The sequence below is a fragment of the Periplaneta americana genome, chromosome 10 (genome assembly GCF_040183065.1).
Source record: "Periplaneta americana isolate PAMFEO1 chromosome 10, P.americana_PAMFEO1_priV1, whole genome shotgun sequence".
Lineage (NCBI taxonomy): Eukaryota > Metazoa > Arthropoda > Insecta > Blattodea > Blattidae > Periplaneta > Periplaneta americana.
In genome coordinates, this window is record NC_091126.1 from 173374759 (window position 1) to 173394314 (window position 19556).

General features: G+C 34.1%; 1 protein-coding gene and 1 long non-coding RNA gene across 3 annotated transcripts in view; both read left to right on the forward strand.

Annotated features, from left to right (window-relative positions):
- LOC138708157 (host cell factor-like) overlaps nt 1-19556 on the forward strand; it is a 208325-nt gene that overhangs the window by 100057 nt on the left and 88712 nt on the right. The window lies entirely within an intron of this gene.
- Nucleotides 6-19198, forward strand: LOC138708163 (uncharacterized). The gene is made up of 2 exons (XR_011334612.1): nt 6-16639; nt 17321-19198. It is a non-coding gene; the product is annotated as an uncharacterized lncRNA (long non-coding RNA).

The window sequence follows — 19556 nt, forward strand, 5'->3', positions numbered from 1 at the left end:
TAACCCAACACCCTCCTGCTTCCCAGACCCAACCCGAGCCTGAAAGTCAAGGCAACACTGATGTATCGAACCCACCGAACCTGAATTGAGTTTTGTACTTCATTCATGTACTACTAATTTCGTATAATTTGCAGTTGATAAAATTCTGATGTAATTAATGAGAACTTGTCAATGATATTTATTGCTCAGCCGTATGCAAAATGCATTTATTGCTGAATAGTGTACTGATGTTTGAATTAGGTGAGATGATGTAAAGTTATAAAAAATGCAGTGCATCATTTTTCATCACTAGAACTCTGTTAAGCATTGTTAATGTTTCATTTTGAACAGATCTGTTAATTTTATTTTGCACAATTTTAAGTGAAGGTAAATCATTTTTTCACAATTACATTGAATAGTCTGGGATGTTTGATGAAATATGAGAACTTGAAAATTTGGAATAGTTATACAATCGGGTCAATCATGCCACGGAATGTAATGCATTAAAATTGCATTTTCATGAATAAACACTTCTTAAATATATACGTAATATAGTAGGATATTTATTTTCTGAAAATTTCATCAAACTCCCTTATTTTTAAACTTAAGTTTAAAGACTTGATGATCATAGTGAATGTTTAAATTGTTTTCGTTTTGGTAAGTCCGTGGAATCTGCTTGTAATAACCCATGTGCTCCTGATTTAGAATTGTAGCTGTAACACAATGTAATATATGTGTGATATCCACTATACATACAGTGGATTTGTCCAAAGAAGTTTTGTAGCTATTAGCATAAGGGTCATGACTTGAACTGAATATTTTCTCAGAAGGGAATGTAGGAGTAAGATCTAATAATTCATAAAATTAGCAAGAGCTGTAAGAAAAATGACCAGGGTTATTTCTTCCTGGAGCTAAAATTTTTGAAAAATAATTTTGTATAATATAATATTCACATGTATAAAACTGATGACATAATTTTAAATTTTGCTACACGTGAAAATGGTCCACAGACTATTATCTGTTTCCATATTTGTAATTAGAAAATGAGTACCTACTTTTATGATTAAATTTCTGAGGGGCTGTGTAGTTCCATTCCATTAAATGTAAAGTTGATGATTACCAGCATATGTGCCAATAACATTTCTTAAAACTTGACACAGTTATTGCCTTCTCTCCCAGTTTAGTGTGGAGGCTGTCACGTTGTTACATGTGGTACTGGGTCTGGAGGATGACTGACGAATGAGTGAATGCTAATATGAAAATGTAAAATTATTTCTACCTATATCCTGTCGCAATACAGAAGTTGCACTAATGCAGTACTTGACTGATAATTGATACTCTAGTTTCCAAATGATCTGTGAACCTTGTCTGCAAATTTAATTAAACGATCCTGAATTGAAATGAGGTATTTTAATCAAGAAATGAATCTGCTGATCAGTTTAGTTTTTTTATTTTACTTGGTTATTTAAGAGATGCTGTATCGGTTATTTAACAAATGTTATATCAACTACTAGCTTATTTAGCGTTGAGGGGATTAGTGATAGTGATATGGTATTTCGTGATGTGAGACTGAGGATTCGCCGTAGATTAGCTGACATACCAGCCAATTGGGAGTCGAACCCATGTCTGAGTGCAACTCTGGATCAACAGACAAGCGCCTAAGCTGACTGGGCTATGTCAGTGGCCCATCAGTTTAGTACACTAAGATAATTGCTAAGGGCCGTATTCATAGACATTCTTAGCGCGGGCTTTCGGTGGATGATCAGCGAACTAATATTCGTATTCATAAACCAGTGTTAGCAATATGATATGATATGAATCCTGTTTAGCACGCTCGTAGCGCGGGCTAGCGAAATGTCTATGAATAGCAGCCTTAGAGTAATAAATAATTCTTTACATTTTTTTTTTACTTATTTATTTATTATTTTTTATTATTATAAATCACATATAAAAATTACAGGTTTTGTTTTATATCAGGCAATTAGATTCATTTGTGTAAGACTTTTTAATATTACAGACATGACGTTTTTATGTAGACGTTTCTCATACACAGTGTTAGCTGTGCAATTTGTTGCAAGAAGTATGTCTTTGAAGTACAACCATCAGATTTTAATATATTGGATGCTCAAATTATCTCCCAGGAGGAAAACTACAATTTTAGACTATCATCAGGCACATTCCCACACACTGGTTATGAAAGTAGTGCAGTATCAGTATTGTAATGGATCAGAAACTGTTATTGTATGTATATATAAGCAGTTAAAACATGATTTAGTCACTAAAATTAGGGAAGAAAATTGTGAAACTGTCCACCTTCTTGTTCCAAATATCTCTGGTGCCTGCTCACAGAATGACGCATCACTTGTTGTGGAACTCTTTGAGGAATGGGGGCTATATTTTTTTTTTGGATGCTTCTTTTAGTTGTTCGAGGGTATGTGGATTATTTTTGTACACTGCCTTGAGTTTCAAAGAGGTGAAATTTTTTGGTGTTGGCAAAGGAGCTACACATTATTACGGTAATTTTGTCATAAAATATTTCAGTAATTCGTTTAACTGTTACGGAATATGTTTCATGTTATTCGTGGGTCTCATTTTGGCCCCAGAAATTGGTTGTATTATATAAACAATAGTGAAGAAGTGTCATTGCTCAGTTGTCTGGTGTAGCCAGACATAACAAGCCCAAAGGAGTAAGCAACACTTCTGGTCATAATTATTTACTGTGCATGTAGTTCCGAAATATTGAAAATTTTAAGTCCAAGGACATTGTGAAATAATCAAAAGTTCATTTTTGAACACATTCACCATGAAAGTCGAAAAATGCATGTCGTAGAATCTGTTTGGAAAAATTTAAGTATGCTCTCTCTCCATTTTTAACAAGACGATTGTGTCAGAACCTCCCTTAATTTGGATGAATAGATGACATCTTAACTGCTTATATTAATTAATACCAGTAGTATTTTACTTCAATATTTCGTGGTTTGTCGAATCACTGATGCTGCACTGCACTCACAACCAGTAGGGGAGAGTCGGGTAGATGCTAACAGGAATTTAAGTTTTATTTTTATTGGAATGATACAGAAATATTACTGAATAATAATCTTGGTTTCATATCCGAAATATTTACTTTTGAGATTTGTGCAATAATTTAAGAATTCTTAAAAGTGCAGAGTGAAAAATTTGACTTCAGACACAAGTGTGCATTGCTAGGATTTTGCTTCACAGAAACACTTGCCTCGTGTATGATAACCAGGCAGTGCATTTTCGTTCCCAAACAAGTTTGGAAAGTTATCGGTTAGTATATCCTGGAGTTTTATAAGGTTCAAACTCTGACAGTGACAGTAAATGCTTACTTCAGGACAATAATACTGATCTACAATATGCAATATATATATATATATATATATATATATATAACATAATAGTAAATATGATACACATTAACTGTAAATACTCTATATAATATATACAATTAGTTCATTTAACGAAATCAACTCCGTTATGGTGAATAAAAACATATATTCTGAAATTGTGAAATTCATATCTCTTACTATAACTGCTAGTAAAATTTTAAGCTGAGAAAATGATTTTCCTACGTCACATGACGTTACAGGGACAAAATAATAACAGAAATCAAAATACAAATTAGCAATATTTAAATTTTACACTATATAATTCATTTATCAAAACCTATTCCGTTGCAGTGAATGAAAACATATATTCTGAGTTTATGAAATGCAAATCTTCTACGAACATCACATAAAATTTGTTTAAAACTAAGAGAATATTTTTTCTACGTCATATGACATCATGGGGATATACGTATAATACATTATATCATTGTTATTTAATGACCCCATACGTACCTGCTTGCAATTCTAACCTGATTATGCACCCACGTGATGTAATAGATGTACCAAAAGAAACCACTCAATCCGCTGTACATTGGGAACAGAAATGTGCTGCTTGATGTTAACATATGTATTGTTAATTCGTTATTTTAAAATGTATAATAAAATGTGATCAACAAAACTAGACCAACTTATTGCCTGATAAAAACATTATTTTCCATAATTCATTTCCGTTACCTTTTCTCTTTGGATTTGGTGAACAATCTGTTGCTGAAATTCTTTGTTCATATACAGTACACACACACATAAATGCACCATGTTCGACATTATCAGTGTTTGCTACTGTGCATTACAGACATTGCCCACATGCTAGACTGTTAAAATAGTATGTATGATAAATTAAAATTAACATATCTTATGAAATTTGTTGTATGTTTAAGTAGAAGATTAATTGGACAAGATTTTATTCTTAACAGCACAGTAACCAAAGCATGTTTCAAATTTTTATAATAATTATATGGAGGGAAAAGAGGCATTAGGAATGTTACGATCTATGATTTGACCCTTTCAGCGACCTATTTTATCTTCCATTGCGTTAGAAAAAACGTAACAGTGTAGATAGTAGCAATTCTATTGACTGGAGGCCTGGGAAGAAATGACAAAGGTGATGGTAAAAACTAAGTAGAAGAATGCTCCATATCTGCAAGTCTGTCATGGAGACGAGATGAGGTCATATTGATGGACAGAAAATATTTTGTCTAATATAAGTCACATGATATTTTTCGGACGTGAAATACAGTAATAAGTAAATTAAAGGTGATTTCACAATCATATAAGGTTTATACTGCCCTCCCAAGCCAAAACGGCGTATCTGAAAACTTGAATATTTTTCAGTATTGAGGATTTTGTGAATGATCAAAGCATGCTTACTTTTAAAGTTAGTTTAATGAAATTTTCAACGTATTCATTATTGAAATATATTCAAAATACATAAATACAATTTTTAGGGACTAAGTAGCTTACATTTTTATGTACAATTTGAGATACGCCTAATTTGCTAAGTATTAATATTAATTGTTGAAGATACTGATATGCTTAGCACATTCGGCATATCTCAAATTGTGCATAAAAAAGCAAGTAAGTGAAATTAATTCTGGTTTATTTTATTAATTATTTTATTAAGTTACAACACATATTACATAGCAGTATTGCAAGAAATACTGCAATCCAAGACACTAATTATCTAGAAAATTAGTGAAGAGACAGCAATTTATTTACCAATCATTCTGTTAATATATTAATGATACAAAGGTACAACAATGAAGTTGAAAATAAATTTTTGGTTATATTTACTAAGGTACACAGTTCACATAGCACTTCTACATAAGTTACTGAGATAAATAAATTAACTAAAAAAACACTGAAAAGTTAGTTAATACCAAATAATTGATACTTGAACACAATTTTAGTCATCATTTACTGGAAGACTCTCCCAAAACATCAGTCTGTTTTTCATTATTCCACCCAAGTTGCGAATTATGGCACTTTTTTTGAGCAGGGAATCCAAGAGGTTTTCATTGCTTCTCAGGACGTTGTAGCTCTTCCTTCCTTTTGTTTATTTTTCCAGTCAGGAACTTTATGTTGAATGATGTACCATCAAAGTCATTTTTGTACTGCATACTGGATGATCCTTGGAAACCTATATTTCAACCGTATCATGCAGATGGGTTCTTGGATGAATCAGGTTCAATTTATATTGTGACGAGTAGTCATACCAAATGAAAAAATGATGAAACTCCATTTGCAGTACCTCACTGTGCTAAGATGCTGCTTTTACTGCATCTACAAAGTCTGCAAGATCATATAGTTTATTTCCACGTCTTTTCATTGACTGTTCTATCTTGTAATGAAAGGAATTGGCAGCCATGAACGTGTGGCCTGGTTCAAAATATCTTATCAAAATTTAATTAGCACTTATATCATTTGAATTAACAATGTAAATCAAAAATGAAAAGAATGTCCAATTTTTGTTCTGGGCCGTGCAGTTGTCCAACCATAGAGTAATTTTTGAACTCTCTCTCTTGTACTTGGAAAAAATGGTAGAAAGTGCTTACGATTTCTTCTTTGCTCCTTTTAAAGAGAGCTTCATGCCAGAGAGCTGCACACAGCTTGCACTTTTTTTGTTGTTCCTTCCCACCCCCCAAATAGGAACGAAGCTCTCATTGTAGACAGTCAAATGGCTTGTGAATATAACTACCTTAAATGTATCCAGTTTTGGCAACATGATAACTTTTTGAAGATTTGCACAATAAATTATTTTGTTAACCTCTTCAATTTTTTCAGCGTCTTCTCTGTATTTGGCCCGAGATTTTGATGCTCAGTATATTTTTTCCACATTTTACAAGTTTCACAATTAGTGTCCAAATTTTCCTCTGTGTGGCTATTATTATGCACAGTGAAGATTTCACAATTTTCACATTCATCATGTCCCAGTTTCGCAAAAGATTGTTCATTTCATTGGCTACAATTCTGTACTTTTCATACGAACATTTGTATTTAACATTCTGAGTAATAAAATCTTGGTGTATGACGGCCAGAGTTATGTCACTTGGTAAATAAAGATGATTAGGCACATGTTCCGTCTGGTAATGTGATATGGTAGGGTTAAATGAATTTATGTGTCTTCGAATTATTTCATTGTCCATTTTGTTATGAGGTACTGTTTTGCATCTCCTATCTTCAGAAAGGGTTACAGAGTTGTTTGAATTCTTAATGCACTGCGAGCAACTTTGTCGTTATTCTTTTTAAAGCCAAGAGTCGTCAAAAAAAATACCGTGCATACAACTTGTGAAGTTCCTTGTTCATCTTTAAGCTTGTATGTGTAGGAATGGTTCTTCCTGTACTCTTCCTCAGGCTCTCCATAATCAACAGTTCTTTGCTTTGGAGGATTTGACGAGATGTGATGAAGAATAAGCTATTTTCTTTCCTTTATGATTCTCATTTTCCAGAACTCACAATTTATATATCTGCGTCTCTCTTCAGTTATTTTGGTTAAACACTTCAGTGTGCATACTTCAGTCACAGCTAGTTTTAACACCAAGTTCTTTGCCATATGAATCATATTTCACTTTTTCATTTCACTTGCTGACAATGTGTACTTTCTTTTCCTGACTGTACCTTTTTCCATGAGTGGAGAATCCTTACTTGCTTCTGAACATTCTGTATGAGAGGACCAGTGGTATCTTCAGTTGTTAAATGTGGAGAGATGACTCATCTTCTGAGGAAAAAATATTACTGCTACTTTGATGTGAGGTCCCATAAGGGACATAGTCCAGATCATCATGATTGTCTTGTTTGTCAATTTTGACTGGAGTTTTAGATTGTGTGCAAAATTTTTCTCTTAGTTCTTTATTAATTTTTTTTCCCTCGAGAGGATGATTCCATGATGAAACTTAAAAAAATAAGTCTCTAAAATATTTGTGCATATGGACTATCAGTCTAGTAGTGATAAAAATAAATATTACTTTACTTACGTGCTGATTATAATAAGGTTGAGTAGAATCAATTATTCTGCATCTTGACTACATTACAACTAACAAGAAAATGAAAATTGTGACATGTTTTCAATAATAAGCTAAAAAAATTACTCAACACTCCTTGTACAGAGACATCATTTTATTTCTACTTCAATTTTTATTGTACCTGAGTTTTTTAATGTACTTCACCCCCACCCCCTCTACTAGTAAACTCCCAATTGTCCTCCACACAGAACCAAGGCCGCATATGCAGTCAAAGTGCCTTATGGTCATAATAAACAGTACTGCGATAGTGAGTATAGTACATTCCAGAAATATGTTCCCGGTTTCTGGTGACGAAAGAGCTTTCAATATTGAATCATATTTTTGTACAGGTGCTGTTGGCCGTTTGCCTACGTTGCATCCCGGTTTTCCCCCACCCCTTTCTGCTCGCTCTTCTGTAAAGGCCAGTGACTGGACTGTCTTAGCTATTTTCTGAAAACATCAGTATCTGTTAGGATTTGGATGTCTACGTAATAATATACAACTGTTTAAAATAACTTAAATAAAAAGGGCCTCATTAATTGTCACGTGATTTTCCACCATGACCCTGCGACAAAACCACTTGGACAGTAGATAGCATATCTGAGTAATTTTATCTTTTCGGATCGGGCAGAGGTGAAGTTTGAATTTACAGTACGTATGGTACTCTTTTATAGAGTAGGAAGGGAGCAGCAAACGGTGTTTCCGGTTCTCAACCATTAATCCAAAGGTATAGCCAGGTTAATATTAGAAATGTTAGTAAAAATAAAATGATGTCCCTGTATATTTTCATGATCAACAATGAATTATAAGAACTGTGTTTAAACAGTGGGAAATAAGCATTCGGGTGGTGGCGATTGCATTGTTGAGAACTGATTAAAAGACCAAGGATTTGTTACTAATGTAGTTACATCTAATTTGACTAGAATGGCAAATAGGAAATACTAAGTGAAAAGAACATATCTCTGAGAAATGACCTTTTTGCTTAGAAAAATGAACTGCCAAATTCGCTTAGGTATTTATATTAATTTTGAGATACGACTTTTTTTAATTACATTTTGAAAGCACAATTCATTGAGAAACGGCCGTTTCCTTTAGGATATAAATATATTAGCATCTTAACTCTCCAATTAATTCAAACTGATTTTCAGAAAATCCTTGGCTTGGGAGGCCAGTATAGACATCCTTCCATTCCTCACTAAAAGTATATCTTTTAACATTAGGCAATGGAATTAAAAATTTACTACTGTAAAATAGGGTGAACACGAATAAACTTTTACTATCTTTTATTTTTCAGTGTCAAAATAAATATAATAATACAACTGTCTGTTTTTTAATTCTTGACGAATGAACAAGTGAATACTCTTAGTATAATATGTATTCTTTGACAATAAGAAATAGTAAAAATTCATTCTGCCATTCTTGGTCACCCTATTTACAGTGTGCATAGAGTGTTTCTAATGTTCCCAGCTGTTTGCGCCAGTTGGCAATTGTTCCACAACAGATGTTACACTACAGTAATCGAAATCAATCAATAAAGAGCTTTGGCCACCATTGTAGCTCATTCGGCTAAGGCATTTGCCTGCTAATCCAGATTTGCACTCAGGCGTGGGTTTTTTCACAGATTTTCCGCAACTGTAAGGCAAATATCAGGTAATCTATGGCGAATCCTCGGCCTCATCTTGCTATCACCAATTCTATCAATGCTAAATAACCTCGTAGTTGATACAGCGTCGTTAAATAACCAAGTAAAAAGAATAGAGAGCTTTAAAAAAAGCCATGCCTACTTTAAAAAATGACTTTTTTTTTTTGTTAAGAAACATATACAAATTAAATTGTTTCGTCGACTATTTTTCTTAAACATAACTTTTTACTATTGATAACATGCTTGCCAGAATTTAGGGGAAATAAATTAGGTTTTGAAGACTTGAACATTCTTTTATCTTTACTATTCCAAAAGCCTGTTGTATGATATATCACATTGGTTCCTTAATTTCAATTTGTGATAATTCCGTCGTTCTTCCTGCAGCTTCTTTTATTTCTTCTGGTTCATTTCGAGAATTATTTTCAATTTACGAATGCTACTTTGAAACTCCAGTTGTAATATTTTATAAACTTAATGCTAGATGGCATTCAACGCCACACCTTGTCATGTCAAATACTCTAATGGCAGTTCATAAATTTTCTGTCAGCAACAATTGATACCACGATCCCAGTGACAAATGTTTGTGCTCGTTATGTGCAAAAATATGTGAACGATATATCCTTTGATGTGAGAAAAGGAAGACTTTGACACAATATAACAAAGACTAAATAGCTGAATACCATTGGGTGCTCTTTCTCTTTATTATTATTATAAATTTTCTGTCAGATAGCACATTCAGCAATTTAAACTAATATATGTAAATAAATTATTAAATTATCTGATGTATTTATGAATACTGAATAGCTGCCCAGAAACTGGTGTACGACAGAGTTTTAAAAAGATTTGATTTTGTTGATAAAGTTGCTAAAGTTGACCTGCAGCCTTGTTTTGCAAACATTCCTACTCACAAGATAAAATAACAGTTTCAATTCTTGTATCGTATCTGTTATCTTGTGAAGTAAAATGTTGTGTAAGAAGGAACATTGCATCAGTGATTGTGATTTTCTCTTCGCACACTATTCTCTTTGTACTGTAGTAGGAGAAAGTATTATTCTCAAAATGAACCGAAACTATTTGAAAATCCTACACTGGAATGCTGGTGGCATGTTTGGGGATGTGAAATGGTTTATTAGAAATCCAATTTTGTGAATTTTTTCGTAACAGTCCTACTGTATATAATGGTCAGATTTGATATGCAATGTCATGTTGGCTGCATTTTCTCTGTAGTCTTGCAGGCACTCATCATCTCTTCTTGAAGACCTTCCACACACACAAAACTATAAATTCGTTTCGAAGTGTTGAAATCTTTTTGCTTCATATTTCTTTGGCAGACAGATTTATTTAGTTATTTATGCAAACAGTAATGAAATTGATGTTTTTCGAAATTACGCAGCAATTTCATGATTCCACTTGACAGTAAGAATGGAGAAGTATTGATCAAATTTTATTTACATGTCCAGGAACTCAATCTCAATTTTGAAACTAAATTCTGGTTCCATCATTATGGCAAGTATACACGATTTGAAGTTGCCCACTCTGTAGGGCTACTGAAAACAACTGAGCCTTATAGTTATGAAGACATCACAGAAATGATTTTATAATTTAATTTTCTGTGTCTACATATGTAGAACTCTGTTATAACGACATTCAAGGGACGTGAAAAATCATGTCGTTATTAACGAGTGACGTAATAACCGAGGATATAGTATTACGCTTAAAGACAAAATAGACTATGAGAGGATCTACAAAATTGTTCACTAGAGTAGATATAGTGTTAGTGTTCTTACATATTTACTGTCATTTACTTTTTTTTAGATTGCAGAGAATATTTGAAAGTATGGTGCTATATAGTTTAATGGAATTATAGACTTACATCACAAATTACATGCAGTAACATGCTGTATGGACTCACCAGACATTGTCAGTTGGAAGTAAAACAATCATTCATTTTTTCTGCACTCAGCCCCTTGCCCAATACACACTTTCTAAATTACGTTCTACATTCATAATCTCAATCACAATTTTGCTGCTACCTCCTCTGGCTTCATGGTATCAATTCACAACTCTAAAGGTACGGTCACACGTCGCTACTTTTGCTGTGCAACTTTTGTACTGCAGCTGCAAAAGTTGCGTGTCGTGTTCATACGTAAGCCAAAAGTAGCACACTGCACTTTTCATGCTGCGCAACCCGAGTGCAGCAAAAGTTGCAACTGGAGGTTGCGAGTCTGTTCACACACAAGGCGCTACTTTTGCAGCCGCAGTCATGCTGCAGGTTTCCATCTCCGTGTTGACTTCTCAATATACATTTTGTGGTTATGTTCGCATTATTAATAAACTCATGCGAAAGCTTACTTCTCTATTATTTGCTTTTCTGCCCTAACTAGTATTCATAAATTGGCATTATTTTTACTATAAAGCTTTTAAAAACGCCCATATATTTAAATGATAAGCAACAGCACATTCACGTAATCAATGTTGGCAACCCTCCTGTTTGAAACTACGCTACAGAAAATTAAAAAAGTGAATTATATTGTCAGCAAATATGCTCAGACTGTGTTGTGCATTTAATAATTGTTACAAATAATTTATTTTCATCACATCTAACATTAAAATACATCCAAACAATAAAAGCATCATTGGCACATTTGGGTGGCAACACTGGTCGCAACCGCAGCAAAAGTTTCAACAAAACCGATATCAAAAATGCTGCGGCTGCAACCCTGAGAACCCTGTTCACACGTCACTACTTTTAAGCTGCGCGCAGAATGGAAAAGTAGTGAGCAGCAGGTTTGGCAGCCGCTACTTTTCAGGTTTCACCGTTGTTCACACGTCGCAGTACGAGAGTTGCGCAGTTTTTTGTACTGCAGCACTGCAAAAGTAGCGACATGTGACCGTACCTTAATGATGTCTAGAGCTTCACTTACAGTGAGGATTGACACTTCAGATATTTTGTCTTCTTCCTCCGCCTCATCTTCCTCTTCTTCAGCATTTTTCACTTCTCTCACATTATGGGCCTCAGTTGTAACAGTGTCGTCGTATCACCATTCATTTTTCGCAGCCATTCACATAAAGTCCGACCATCTTCATCATCTGCAGCAACTTCACTGAGTTGAAAGAACTCTGGAGTGGCAGGAACAGTTCTGGCTGGTTTTGACTGTTACTCATCCCCATGCTTTTTCAATACCTCGTATTGCTACCAACAATGTCACAGTATGATCCTGCTTCTTCTCCATGCATTCTATCAGTCTCAATAATATGAGTTTGCAATAGTGGCTTTTGAGACTCATTACTCCTTGATCCATAGGCTGTATAATGCTCGTAGTGTTTGCAGGGATGAACACGAGCTTAATGTTCTCGAGGTCTTCAACCACAGGGTGTGCTGGACAATTATCCACAAGCAACTGGATTTTCGCTTTTTGAGTTGGGAGCTCCCTGCCCCTATGCCTTATTTCAGTTGTAAACAAATCGGAAGTCATCCAGGAGTATTTGTTTGCATTATAGCGTACTGGCAGATTCTTCACATGTTTAAAACATCTGGGATTCTTTAACTTTTCAATCACAAGCAATTTTCTTTTCTCTGTTCCATCACCATTTGCACAAAGAAGAACTGTCACTTGATCTTTGAATAATTTCTCACCTTTAAATTTAAAGGTTTCCTCAGGTGTCAATTTAAAGAAAATGCCAGTTTCATTCTCATTAAAATTGTTATAGTGTGCATATCCTTGGCATACAGTGGGCCATACATTAGTATCCAAAATTTAAATTGGCTTTGTCGTTATATACGAGGTGGATACACTTATATAGAGTGTTTGCCTACGGGTGGGGCCAGGAAAGCGGCCTGCCTGCAGTGTCGTTTGCGGGAATTGTCTCTCCGTAAGCTTCCGCTTTCTATACTGTACTCTCTAGAATTTTAATTTTAAAAGTTTAGCAGCAGTAAAGATCGATGTTTTTGAAACACTAACTTCCTGTGATACATGTCTTAGAGATTTATTAGGAGAGCATGTAAGTTATGCACTGATTTCATCAATTTTTTCTCCTGTCAATACTTTTTGTTTTCGCTTAGGAATTGTAGCATTTATCGATCCTGTTGTCCTTAATTTGTTAACAAGACATCTAACAGTTTCTCTACCCTGAATTGGAGCACCCAGATATTTCACTTCAAATTGCCTACGCACCTCTCTACATGACTCTGTTTTCACATATGCATCATACATAAAAACTCTCTGTTCAAGCGTGAATTTTGCGTTTTGCATTGTTAACAAATTTTACACAACGCTGAATATTTAAGCAACTGTGTCAAACTGCACTGTACGTGTTAAATACTGCAACATATGGCTCACAACTGATAACTTTTCGACCTTGATTGTCGAGCGTGTCTCAACAACTGTATGCACAAAGCGGCGTATCAGTACATGCCGCTTTCCTGGCCTCACCCGTAGGCGAACGCTCTGTATATGATGTAAGCAAGGTAGAAAAGCATATGTCTTATGGGGAATTAGTTGGGACCACTGAACATATGACGTTATAGGTGAGGTGTCGCACAAAACGAGGTTGCTATAATAAAGTTCTACTGTATTTATGTACACCTGAAACAAGTACTGAGTATGATGTCTTAAGAAATTTTTTTTTTTAATGTAAACATTGGAATAGTCAGATTTGATTTACTTCAGCGAGAAAAACCTTGTCTCTTCAGTGTATTGAAAAATAAGTTTCAGAAAGTACTGTATAAGTGTGGACTATGTTTGTCATAATTTCCTTTTTCCTCCCTACTGGTGTTTCAGCTACAGTCTTATGTAGTGTATTATTTTAAAATTTGTTGCCTTAAAAGGCAATATGTGTTCAAGCTTATTTGCTACTGCCACAAATAGCTTTTTGTGTTGGGATCGTGCTTATTGTGATTTGTTTCCAATTAGTATTCCTGCATTCATATACGACTGCTGAGAAAACTTAATAAATCATTTAAATTCGTAATTTTGTTGTACTAAAACAGTGAATATTTGTTTACGTGAGAATATAGTATTTGAGAGATTGCTTAGACTGAAATGTGATTAATCATTGTGTGTATCGTTAGTTCATTAGTCTTCATTTCATTTTCTTAATTTTTGTTTAATTATAGTATATAAATTTAATTGTTGAACTTCCATAATTAACACAAAGACAGAAATTACCAGTATTGATGAACAATCTTTTAAATTTTATTTTATTTTTTTTAATCGTCTAATTCTGATACACCATAGAATTGTGTATTGATGTATGTATTCATCGAGCTGTTTGATAAGTAAAGAAACTTGAAGTGCTATTTGTTCAGTTCATTTGGTGTCATTAATAAGCAGGTTTCTTCTTCAGTTAAAGCTATCCTGATTGCATCACTTGGTTTAAATATCTGTTTGAATACTTAATTAGATATTACTTTGTCCGTGCAATCTGATGGAGTAAAAATATTTAACCATATTTCTTAGTGAGCATTGTGCACTGTAATCTCGCTATGGTTATAAATGTATTGTGTGAAGTTTTTGAAGGGTATTGCATTTTTATGTTTCCAATACAATGTTTGTGATGACAATTCTTGCTATCATAAACAGGGAGGTGTTTTGCTTTTGTTTGCCATATATGTTGGTTACAATTTTCGTAACCTTGCTTGCTGCGTAGGTACGTGATAACTGAAAATAAATATGGCTATGGTTAGAAGACATCACCGACTTGTAATTTTTGGGAACTGAGCAGTCTTGAGTACTTATATACATAATTTTTTGCTGTAATTTGCTGGTTTTCTGTACAATGAAGCCATAGAAAATTAGTAAGTTTAATACAGGAAGCCATCTATGTTCTTTGTTAAAGTTGTTGGGGGTGGAATGGGAAAGTCATAGGTGGCCTTTGAGGTGTACAGTACATTCTACACGTGAACATTGAGATATGCAGATGGAATAAAGTTGGGTTGTGAACTAGAGAGTTTAAAGGCCACATATTCCTTCATCTTTAGGGTTGTAGTGAGATGTGCAGTTGGTATTGGTTCAGATAGTTTTCCTTGTCGAAGGTGGTACTCATATGACACACATACTTGAAATACATTAACTTCACAACATTTAATTGACACACTGTCAAATTGCAGTCATCGTTATTGTAAAGATGTTGACATTTATGCAGACAGAAGCTGTGATGTGATCAGAAGTAATTGTCAGCTTCTAATTATATTTGCTGCAGTATAATTGGACAAGTTATGCCAGGGCTGTTGCAATTATTGAAGGAACTACCTGTGTATAGATACGGTTCACCATTTATTTGGTGGTGTTTATACATTATTTCTAAAGAATTATTGACATCTTTTGGATGTGTGTAAAGGTTTTATAAAGTCATAGTAGTACGTTTTGTAGCCCAAATTAAATATATTCATTCATTATAGACTTGATGACGTTCTTTATTTGATAGTATGAAAGTCTTTATGTCTCCGAATGGTGTTCAATATGTCTTTTATTGTACATGAAGTTTTTCAAAGTTCAGATAGTATAGCCTGACAAAAAGGGACATAAGTAAATTGAATCTATTCTGTTTCAACTATTTACATTTTACTTTGATTCAAAGGTCTGAAACATTTTGCATACCTGATTTCTTTAAGTATGAATGAGAGTACAATATTATCTAAGGGAATTTTTTTATCATTTTGCAGCTCTTGTAACTGTTCATTGATATTTGAACATTAATTAATTTTAATTTTATCGTACTAGATTGATGAATAGTGACTGTCATATACATTGGACATGGACATTTCTGGTGTTAAATGTAAAAGGAATCGGCGAGAATGAGTTCCGTTGGATATCTTCACATTGTTGAAACACCCTCTTCTCCTTCCAGTTTTACTTCTGTATTTTAATTCACAAGTAAATTATCTTTCATATTAAAAGTGAGAATTGTAATTTTTGTCTGAAGAGAGATTTATATTGAGAGAGAGAGATATATATATGTATATGGAATGACAGTTTTACAATACTCAATATCGGCTGAATGATGGTGTCCAGACCAGTACTGGTTCCAGTATAATGTTACTGATTAAATATCACTGTATTATAATTGCTTACTAGATGTAAGTTCTGTCAAATTTGAGTTCCATTTCTTTTCAGAGTTAATTATAACGATTTTGTGTTGAGTTATAGAAAAATAAAAGTCATACCATTTCTAATGTTGAAGTTGGCTGAATTTTACCATCATGATCCGTTACCTTCAGTTAAATGTTGCATGTAACAGTGAGTTGTACAAGAAAAATTGGAAGTTTGTAGCAGTTAAAGAAATTGCGTTGCATAAGGATATTGACTATGCTATTGTCATGACTAGTATTCTGCATTTAGTACACAGTACTGTTTAACAGAGTTCTACTGTATGTGCTGCAGAGTCAGAAATTTATCTTTGGTAAAAAAAGTTTAAGTTTAAAACGGTATATATATTCTTACAAGCCACAGACAGCAAGGTGACCAGATTCTTTACTTTCTATAAGTTACCCACGACCAGATTTACGAGTTCATGTTTCACTTACACTTAAGATTAGTATTTTGCACAGTAAAATAATTGAGAAATAAGATTGTACTGTTTAAGTGGTAAATGGTGACTGCTCTAACCATGTATGATTTGAGGCTTTCTCGGCGTTGGTTCGCTAATATGTTTTCGCGGGATATCAGCCGTGTTAAAATTTTGGAATGTTCCAAGCTTTCAACTGCTATCTCTGCAGCCATCTTCAGGGAAGTTGTGTCTGCACAGAAAGTCGTGGGTTATATAGATGTTAGGCTGTCTCAGGTGATACGGGATTGGTTGGCGGATCGGCCAATCCAGGGCCGGGAATTATCGTTCGTCGTAAGCTCTGCCCCTCCCGGGATTCTTGTGTGAAGTTTGGCGGGCAGCGAGTCCTGTTCTGCCAGTTGGAATCGGTTGCTGTCCTCAGTCCGTGATCTTCGTGACCTTGACCAGCTTAGGCCCTCTTACAATCAAGGTCACGAAGATCACGGACCGAGGACAGCAACCGGTTCCAACAGGCGGAACAGGACTCGCTGCCCGCCAAACTTCAGACAAGAATCCCGGGAGGGGCAGAGCTTACGACGAACGATAATTCCCGGCCCTGGATTGGTCGATCCGCCAACCAATCACGTATCACCTGAGACAGCCTAACATCTATATAACCCACGACTTTCTGTCCAGACACAACTTCCCTGAAGATGGCTGCAGAGATAGCAGTTGAAAGCTTGGAACATTCCAAAATTTTAACTTGGCTGATATCCTGCGAAAACATATTAGCGTGCTCTAAGCAGTACATTACTTTCAACCAAATTTACAGTTAGCCACTAAGGAAACAATGAAATATTGATGGCAAAATGTTAATGGAGCAAAACTGTCAATTGAGAAAAATATTTGGTTTTGTAAATTTATAGTGTAGTCTTAGTAACATAAATTTGAAGAGTTAATTTTAGATAAAATTGTAGCATCTCTTTCATGTTAATGTACAGAGGATGCAGTTTCACAGCTTTTTATTCATGCTGTGCTGTTTTATGTTTCTATCATTACAATGTATGATAAAAATATAGAAACTTGCCACATTTTTTTGGGCCCACAACAGTCTTCATCATCATTGAAAATAATTTAAATTGAGATTTTATTTCATTTTTTATTATTAAAGGAATGGTCGCTATACTAGAAACATTCTGTTCTCTTTGTTAGCATAGTGTATAAATAAAACATTTATTTTCGTTAAATTATGTTTTTATTCCCATAGAAGCTTTCCACATAGGTAGTTAAATGTGATGGTCTCTGACGTTTTATCAATGTGTTAACTGTGAGCTTTAAGAGTTCTTCTGTCGAACAGTACTAGCTAAATTCATTGATAATCATGAACAGTTTTCTTTCCAATAAAATTTGATAGCAGCCCTGCATGGTAAAGTATGGAAAATGGTCACCAGTTACAAATCGTATAATGATAAATATTTCTTGGAGAATTTTATTTTGTATTCCCTCATTTTAATTTTAGACATAAAAAGTCCATAAAATGTTTCTCTGTATTACTAGTTCGGTAATAGAAAGGTCAGTTTTGATATTCTTTGTGAGTTACGAACTTTGAAAAAAAATTACTGAAGCCATGGGTTTAAAACACCAAATGTCTGCTTCTTAGGTTTACTTTTTCATTGTGTAGGTTCAGTAATGAATTTCTGAAATTGTAAACTTGTTTATATTATCTGAATCATCATCTTTGTGACTGTAGTTTATGTAACGCATCCTTGTCATTTTGGTCCTCATGTGACACCCCCCCCCCCCTCTCCTCTCCCAGGAGTGACTATTTTGTGATAGTCTTGTATAGAATACTTTTAGCGAAGCATACTCTCTTCAAATGAATTCTTTCCCTTCTCATGACATTAGAGGAAAGTCTTGCTGATAAATTTTAGCATCAGAAAACAAAGATAATGACTGCTGTAAAAGATAAGAGTCTTGCAAATTGCATTAGACTCAAAATGGATAAACACAGTAGTGTTCTGGTCACTGTGTGAAGAAGTTATTTTGAAGTTATCACTGTATTTGTTTCTCTTGAATGGAGAATCACTTCAGATGATGAAAAATGATACGTATACATAGTCTAAACTCGTTGAAATATATGACTATATAGATCTAGTGCCATGAAATTGCAAATTTTGTATAACACTTGACGTTTTACTTTTGTGAACTGAGATTTTCACAACATAATAAATGACTTGCTACTATTTATAAAATTCCCATACAGTTACATGAACAGACACTTGATCTTGGTACCTGCTATCCCACTAAGACCTCATTATCAAATGGAGGGACTTTAACTGAACCACGGTTTCTAACCAAGAATAGCATTTTTGCGACAAAATTCGATGTTTGATTTGTTATTATTTTGTAATTAAAATAATTATGTGTCCATTGGCTTTGTTAAAGTCCCTGTAATCATCTTAAAGACAATGTACATCCTATACATATCCTGACTGTAATGAACCTGCAATTGCAATGTATTTTTTCTTTGCAGTTACATGTATTTGAAATTTTACATAGACATTAATTAATGGTATATTTGAATATATTTTTTCATATCTCCTATTTGACACGATTATTTCTGAGGATAAATTCATTGTTTAGATGAACAAGGTTTGTGCATACATAAATTGAAGTTTATGGTTGTTGCTATTTTTAATACACAATTTCCACCTAGTTTCCTCTCTTCTTACATATCCTTGATATACATGAGAAGATGTATGTATATGGTGGATTTGTACAGTTAATCTTCCCACCCTGCCCTGTGTTCTGGAGAAACACACATGAAAAATAACCTCACAAACATAAGACGTATATAATTTAGTGTAGTGTATATAAAGTCATAGGAGGGATATCCTGGAAGTAAAAGTACACGATAAAAAAAAATTTACAAAATTCAGTATGAAATTACAGTAAAACTTCATATAATGCTCTTGAAAGGATTGGATGAAAGTGTGTTAAGGTGTGTACACATGTAGCGAACGAATGACGAAGCAATTCGTT